Source organism: Rhinoderma darwinii, chromosome 3 (genome assembly GCF_050947455.1).
Source record: "Rhinoderma darwinii isolate aRhiDar2 chromosome 3, aRhiDar2.hap1, whole genome shotgun sequence".
Taxonomy (NCBI): Eukaryota; Metazoa; Chordata; class Amphibia; order Anura; family Rhinodermatidae; genus Rhinoderma; species Rhinoderma darwinii.
This window is the reverse complement of record NC_134689.1, coordinates 44093899-44101360: the sequence shown is the minus strand read 5'-3', so window position 1 is coordinate 44101360 and position 7462 is coordinate 44093899.

Below are 7462 nucleotides of genomic sequence, written 5' to 3'. Positions count from 1 at the left end.
GTTTATCACCACAAATGGGGTATTGCTGCACTCAGGACAAATTGCGCAACAGAATTTTTTTTTAAAATTTGCAGCCCAATTCAAATAAGTTCTGTGAAAAAACTATGGGGTCTAAATGGTCACATTACCCATAAATGAATTCCTTGAGGGGTATAGTTTCCAAAATGGGGTCACTTCTGGTGGGTTTCCATTGCTTTGATACCTCTGGGGCTCTGCAAATGCGACACGGCACCCGAAAACCAAACCAGCAAAATCTGCACTCCAAAGAACACAGCACTCCTTTCCTTCTGAGCCCTCCCATGGGCCCAAACGGCAGTTTATCACCACAAATGGGGTATTGCCGCACTAAGGACAAATTGGGCAACAAAATGAGGTATTTTGTTCCCTGTGAAAATAAGAAATTTTAATCACAAATGACATCTTATTGGAAAAAAATGAAATTTTTTTTCATTTCACAGCCCAAATAGGTGCTGTGAAAAAACTGTGCGGTCAAAATGGTAACAACAACCATAAATGAATTCCTTGAGGGGTGTAGTTTCCAAAATGGGGACACTATTGTGGGATTCCTACTGTTTTGGCACCTCAACACCTTTTCAAACCTGGCATGCTGCCTAAAATATATTCTAATAAAAAAGAGGCCTCAAAATGCACTAGGTGCTTCCTTGCTTCTAGGGCTTGTGTTTTATTCCACCAGCGCAGTAGAGCCACATGTGGGACATTTCTAAAAACTGCAGAATCTGGACAATACATATTTAGTAGTGTTTCTCTGGTAAAACCTTCTGTGTTACAGAAAAAAATATGAATAAAATTGAAATTCAGCAAGAAAAATGAAATTTGCAAATTTCATCTCCACTTTGCTTTAATTCCTGTGAAATGCCTGAAGGGTTAAAAAAAACATTCTAAATGCTGTTTTGAATACATTGAGGGGTCTAGTTTTTAAAATGGGGTGTTTTATCAGGGTTTCTAATACATAGGTCCCTCAAAGCCACTTCAGAACTGAACAGGTACCTTAAAAAAAAGCCTTTTGAAATTTTCTTAAAAATATGAGAAATTGCTGTTTATGTTCTAAGCCTTGTAACGTCCAAGAAAAATAAAAGAATGTTCAAAAAACGATGCCAATCTAAAGTAGACATATGGGAAATGTGAACTAGTAACTATTTTGGGTGATATAACCGTCTGTTTTACAAGCAGATGCATTTAAATTCTGAAAAATGCAATTTTTTCCAAATTTTCTCTAAATTTTGCAATTTTTCACCAATAAACACTGAATATATCGACCAAAATTTACCACGAATATGAAGCCCAATGTGTCACGAGAAAACAATCTCAGAATCGCTTGGATAGGTTTAAGCATTCCGACATTATTACCACATAAAGTGAAATATGTCAGATTTGAAAAATGGGCTCTGAGCCTTAAGGCCAAAACTAGGCTGCGTCCTTAACCCCTTCCCTCTTTAGCCACTTTTGACCTTCCTGACAGAGCCTCATTTTTCAAATCTGACATGTTTCACTTTATGTGGTAATAACGTTGAAATGCTTTCACCTATCCGGGAGATTCTGAGATTGTTTTCTCGTGACACATTGGACTTTAAGATAGTGGTAAAATTTGGTCGATACATTCAGTATTTAATTGTGAAAAACACGAAAATATAGTGAAGAATTGCAAAAATTAGCATTTTTCTCAATTTAAATGTATCTGCTTGTAAGACAGGCAGTTATACCACACAAAATTGTTGCTAATTAACATCCCCCATATGTCTACTTTAGATTGGCATCGTTTTTTTAACATCCTTTTATTTTTCTATGACCTCACAAGGCTTAGAACTTTAGCAGCAATTTCTCACATTTTCAAGAAAATTTCAAAAGGCTATTTTTACAGGGGCCAGTTCAGTTGTGAAGTGGTTTTGAGGGCCTTATATATTAGAAACCCCCAAAAAGTCACCCCATTTTAAAAACTTCACCCCTCAAAGTATTCAAAACAGCATTTAGAAAATGTCTTAACCCTTTACACATTTCACAGGAATTAAAGCAAAGTAGAGGTGACATTTACAAATTTCATATTTTTTTACAGAAATAAATTTTTAATACAATTTTTTTTATAACACAGAAGGTTTTACCAGAGAAATGCAACTCAATATTTGTTGCCCAGTTTCTGCAGTTTTAGGAAATATCCCACATGTGGCCGTAGCGTACTACTGGACTGAAGCACCGGCCTCAGAAGCAAAGGAGCACCTAGTGGATTTTGGGGCCTTATTTTTGTTAGAATATATTTTAGGCACCATGTCCGGTTTGAAGGGCTCTTGCGGTGCCAAAACAGTGAAAATCCCCCAAAAGTGACCCCATCTGGGAAACTAGACACCTCAAGGAAATTATCTAGGGGTGTAGTGAGCATTTTGACCGCACAGGTTTTTTACAGAAATTATTGGAAGTAGGCCGTGAAAATTAAAATCAAAATTTCTTCAAAGAAAATGTAGGTTTAGCGATTTTTTTTCTCATTTCCACAAGGACTAATGGAGAAAAAGCATCACAAAATTTGTAAAGCAATTTCTCCCGAGTAAAACACTACCCCATATGTGGTAATAAATGGATATTTGGACACACGGCAGGGCTTAGAACGGAAAGAGCGCCGTTTGGCTTTTGGAGCTCAAATTTAGCAGGAATGGTTTGAGAGGCCATGTCACATTTACAAAGCCCCTGAGGGGACAAAACAGTGGAAACCCCCCACAAGTGACCCCATTTCAGAAACTACACCCATTGAGGAAATTATATAGGTGTATAGTGAGCGTTTTTAACCCACAGGTTTTTTGCATAAATTATTGAAAGTAGGCTGTGAAAATGATAATCTAAATTTTTTCAAAGAAAATGTAGGTTTAGCGAATTTATTCTCATTTCCACAAGGACTGAAGGAGAAAAAGCACCGTAAAATTTGTAAAGCAATTTCTCCCGAGTAAAACAATACCCCACATGTGGTAATAAACGGCTGTTTGGACACACGGCAGGGCTTAGAAGGGAAAGAGCGCCATTTGGCTTTTGGAGTCCACATTTAGCAGGAATGGTTTGCGGAGGCCATGTCACATTTACGAAGCCCCTGAGGGGACAAAGCAGTGGAAACCACCCACAAGTGACCCCATTTTGGAGACTACACCCATTGAGGAAATTATCTAGGGGTATAGTGAGCGATTTGACCCCACAGTTTTTTTGCAAAAAATATTGGAAGTAGGCCCTGAAAATAATAATCTACATTTTTTCAAAAAAAATCTAGGTTTAGCTAATTTTTTCTCATTTCCAGAAGGACTGAAGGAGAAAAAGCGCCACAAAATTTGTAAAGCAATTTCTCCCGAGTAAAACAATACCCCACATGTGTTAATAAACGGCTGTTTGGACACACGGCAGGGCTTAGAAGGGAAACAGCACTATTTGGCTTTTTGAGATCACATTTAGCAGGAATGGTTTGCGGAGGCCATGTCACATTTGCAAAGCCCCTGAGGGGACAAAACAATGAAAACGCCCAAAAAGGGACTCCATTTAGGAAACTACACCTCTTGAGGAATTCATCTAGAAGTGTAGTAAGCATTTTGACCCCACAGACGTTTCATAGAATTTATTAGAATTAGGCAGTGAAAATAAAAACAGTCCTTTTTCTTCAATAAGACGTAGCTTTAGCGCAAATTTTTTCATTTTCTCAACAAATAAAGGAAAAAAAGAACCCAAAATTTGTAAAGCAATTTCTCCAGAGTACGGCAATACCCCATATGTGGTCATAAACTGCTGTTTGGGCAAACGGCAGGGCTCAGAAGGGAAGGACCGCCATTTGGAGTGCAGATGTTGCTGGATTGGTTTCTGGGCGCCTGTGGGCCCAAAACAGTGGAAACCCCCCAGAAGTGACCCCATTTTGGAAACGACATCCCTCAATGCATTTACCAAGGGGTGTAGTAAGCATTTTAACCCTGCAGATGTTTTGTAGAAATTAGTGTGCACTCGATGTTGCAGAGTGAAAATGGGATTTTCTTCAATAGATATGCCAATATGTGGTGCCCGGCTTGTGCCACCATAACAAGACAGCCCTCTAATTATTATGCGGTGTTTCCCGGTTTTAGAAACACCCTACATGTGGCCCTAATCTTTTGCCTGGACATATGACAGGGCTCAGGAGTGAAGAGTACCATGCGGAGTGGAGGCCTAATTTGGCGATTTACAAAGTATTGGTTCACAACTGCAGAGGCTCAGATGTGAAATAATAAAAAGAAACCCCTGAGAAGTGACCCCATTATGGAAACTGCACCCCTCAAGGCATTTATTGAGAGGTGTAGTGAGCATTTTCACCCCACAGGTCTTTTCCATAAATGAATGCACTGCGGATGGTGCAAATTAAAAATTTATATTTTTCCCTAGATATGCCATTCAGTGGCAAATATGTCATGCCAAGCTTATGACACTGGAGACACACACCCCAAAAATTGTTAAAAGGGTTCTCCCGGGTATGACGATGCCATATATGTTGAAGGAAACTGCTGTTTGGGCACGCTGTAGGGTTCAGAGCCGAGGGAGCACCATTTGGCTTTTGGAGAGCGGATTTTGCTTGGTACTAAATTTGTTTGAGTATTGCTGGTGTTTTATAATGTGGGGGTACATGTAAGCGGGGCGGAGTATATAAGGGGCATAGTCAGGTGGTATGAAAAAAATAAAATAATCCATAGATGTGTGTTACGCTGTGAAGCAATCCTTTCCGCACAGGCCAGTGTCGCACTGATAAATGGTGTAATTACCTATCCCCCTTTTGGGCCACACTCTGCACCTTTGTAGTTTGAGGAATTTTGCTGGGAAGTGTTGTCCTGGTATAATACGGGCACCGTCGCTTCCAGCGGATATGTTTGGGCCCTCCCTTTCCTGGTTCCCTAATTTTAGGTCCTTGATAAATCGCCTCTTCAAACTGAAGAAATGTTCCCCTCGGGCACAACTGCATATTTTTTTATTTCCTGACTTATTGGAGCCATAACTTATTTTATTTTTCATAGACGTAGTGGTATGAGGGCTGGTTTGTTGCGGGATGAGCTGTAGTTATTATTGGTACCATTTTGGGGTACATGTGACTTTTTGATCACCTTTTATCCTATTTTTTGGGATGCCAGGTAAACAAAAAAATGCAATTCTGGCACAGCTTTTTTCGGTTTTTTTATACAGCGTTCGCCATGCGTTATAAATTACATGTTAACTTTATTCTGTGGGTCAGTACGATTCTGGCGATACCTAATTTATAGCACTTTTTTATGTTTTACAACTTTTTTCACAATAAAATTACTTTTGTAAAAAGAATGTATTTTTTTTCTGTCGCCAAATTGTGAGAACCATAACGTTTTAATTTTTTTGTCGACGGATGTGTATGAGGGCTTGTTTTTTGCGGGACGAGCTATAGTTTTTATAGGTACCATTTTTGGATACGTGCGACTTTTTGATCACTTTTTATTCTAATATTTGTAGGGCAAAGTGACTAGAAAACAGAAACTCTGGTAACGTTTTTTACGTGTTTTTTTACGCTGTTCACCGCGTGCAATAAATAATACAATATTTTGATACCTCAGGTCGTTACGGTCGTGGCGATACCAAATACATATGGTTTATTATTATTTTTCATTAATAAAGGACTTGATAAGAGTAAAAGGGGGATTGTGTTTTATTTGATTACTTGAAACTTTTATTGTTTTCAAACTTTTATTTTTTGCACTTTTTTTTACACTTTTTTATACTTTTTTTACACTTTTCTTCAAGTCCCACTAGGGGACTTGAAGGTCCAACGGTCAGATTTTTTTTTTTCTAATACATTGCACTACCTATGTAGTGCAATGTATTAGATCTGTCAGTCATTCACTGACAGCAAGCCGATTAGGCTTCGCCTCCCGGCGGGGCCTAAATCGGCTTCCGTAATGGCAGAGCAGGAGACCATTGTGTCTCCTGTTGCCATAACAGCAGTCGCCAGTCCCGATTGCCTGTCAGGGCTGGCGATCTGCTAGTAACCGCTACGATGCAGCAATCGCTTTCGATTGCTGCATCGAAGGGGTTAATGGCAGGGATCGGAGCTAGCTCCGGTTCCTGCCGTTACAGGTGGATGTCAGCTGTACAGTACAGCTGACATCCACCGCTGATGACGCCGGATCAGCCCCTGACCCGGCGCCATCTTGCCGGCAGCTACGGAAGCCGATCAGGCTCCGCCGCCGGGCGGATCTTGACCGGCTTCGGTGCTAGGCAGACCGGGAGGCCAGTATTAGGCCTCCGGTTGCCATTGCAGCCACCGGAACCCCGGCAATTTCATTGCTGGGGCTCCGATGAGCTGCAAACACCTTAAGTGCAGCGATCGCGTTTGAGCGCTGCACTTAAGGGGTTAATGGCGGGGATTGAAGCTAATTTCGGTCCCCGCCGTTACAGTCGGATGTCAGCTGTAAGATACAGCTGAGATCCGGTGATGATGGCACCGACTCAGTTTCTGAGCCGGTGCCAAACATTTGACGTACATGTACGAGAATTTGCGGGAAGTCAATGCTTTCCATGACGTACATGTACGGCAAATGTCGGGAAGGGGTTAAAGAGGCTCTGTCACCACATTATAAGTGCCCTATCTCCTATATAAGGAGATGGGCGCTGTAATGTAGGTGACAGTAATGCTTTTTATTTAAAACAACGATCTTTTTTCACAACGTTAGGAGGGATTTTGGTTTATGCTAATGAGCTTTCTTAATGCCCAAGTGGGCGTACTTTTACTTTCGACCAAGTGGGCGTTGTACAGAGGAGTGCATGACGCTGACCAATCAGCATCATGCACTCCTCTCCATTCATTTACACTGCACTAGCGATATAGTTATATCACTATGTGCAGCCTCATACACAAGCCCTAACATTACTACAGTGTCCTGATAATGAATACACATGAAATCCAGCCTGGACGTCATGTGTACTCAGAATCCTGACACTTCTGACTCTTTTCTGTGAGATTTACAGCAACGGATACGAAATCTCGTTTACCTCGTAATCTCGCGAGATTTCGTATCCGTTGCTGGAATCTCACAGAAAAGATTCAGAAGTGTCAGGATTCTGAGTACACATGACGTCCAGGCTGGATGGTCATGTATATTCATTATCGGGACACTGTAGTAATGTTAGGGCTTGTGTATGAGGCTGCACATAGTGATATAACTATATCGCTAGTGCAGTGTAAATGTATGGAGAGGAGTGCATGATGCCGATTGGTCAGCGTCATGCATTCCTCTGTACAACACCCACTTGGTCGAAAGTAAAAGTGCGCCCACTTGGGCATTAAGAATGCTCATTAGCATAAACTAAAATCGCTCCTAACGTTGTGAAAAAAGATCGTTTTTTTAAATAAAAAGCATTACTGTCACCTACATTACAGCGCCCATCTCCTTATATAGGAGATAAGGCACTTATGATGTGGTGACAGAGCGTCTTTAAG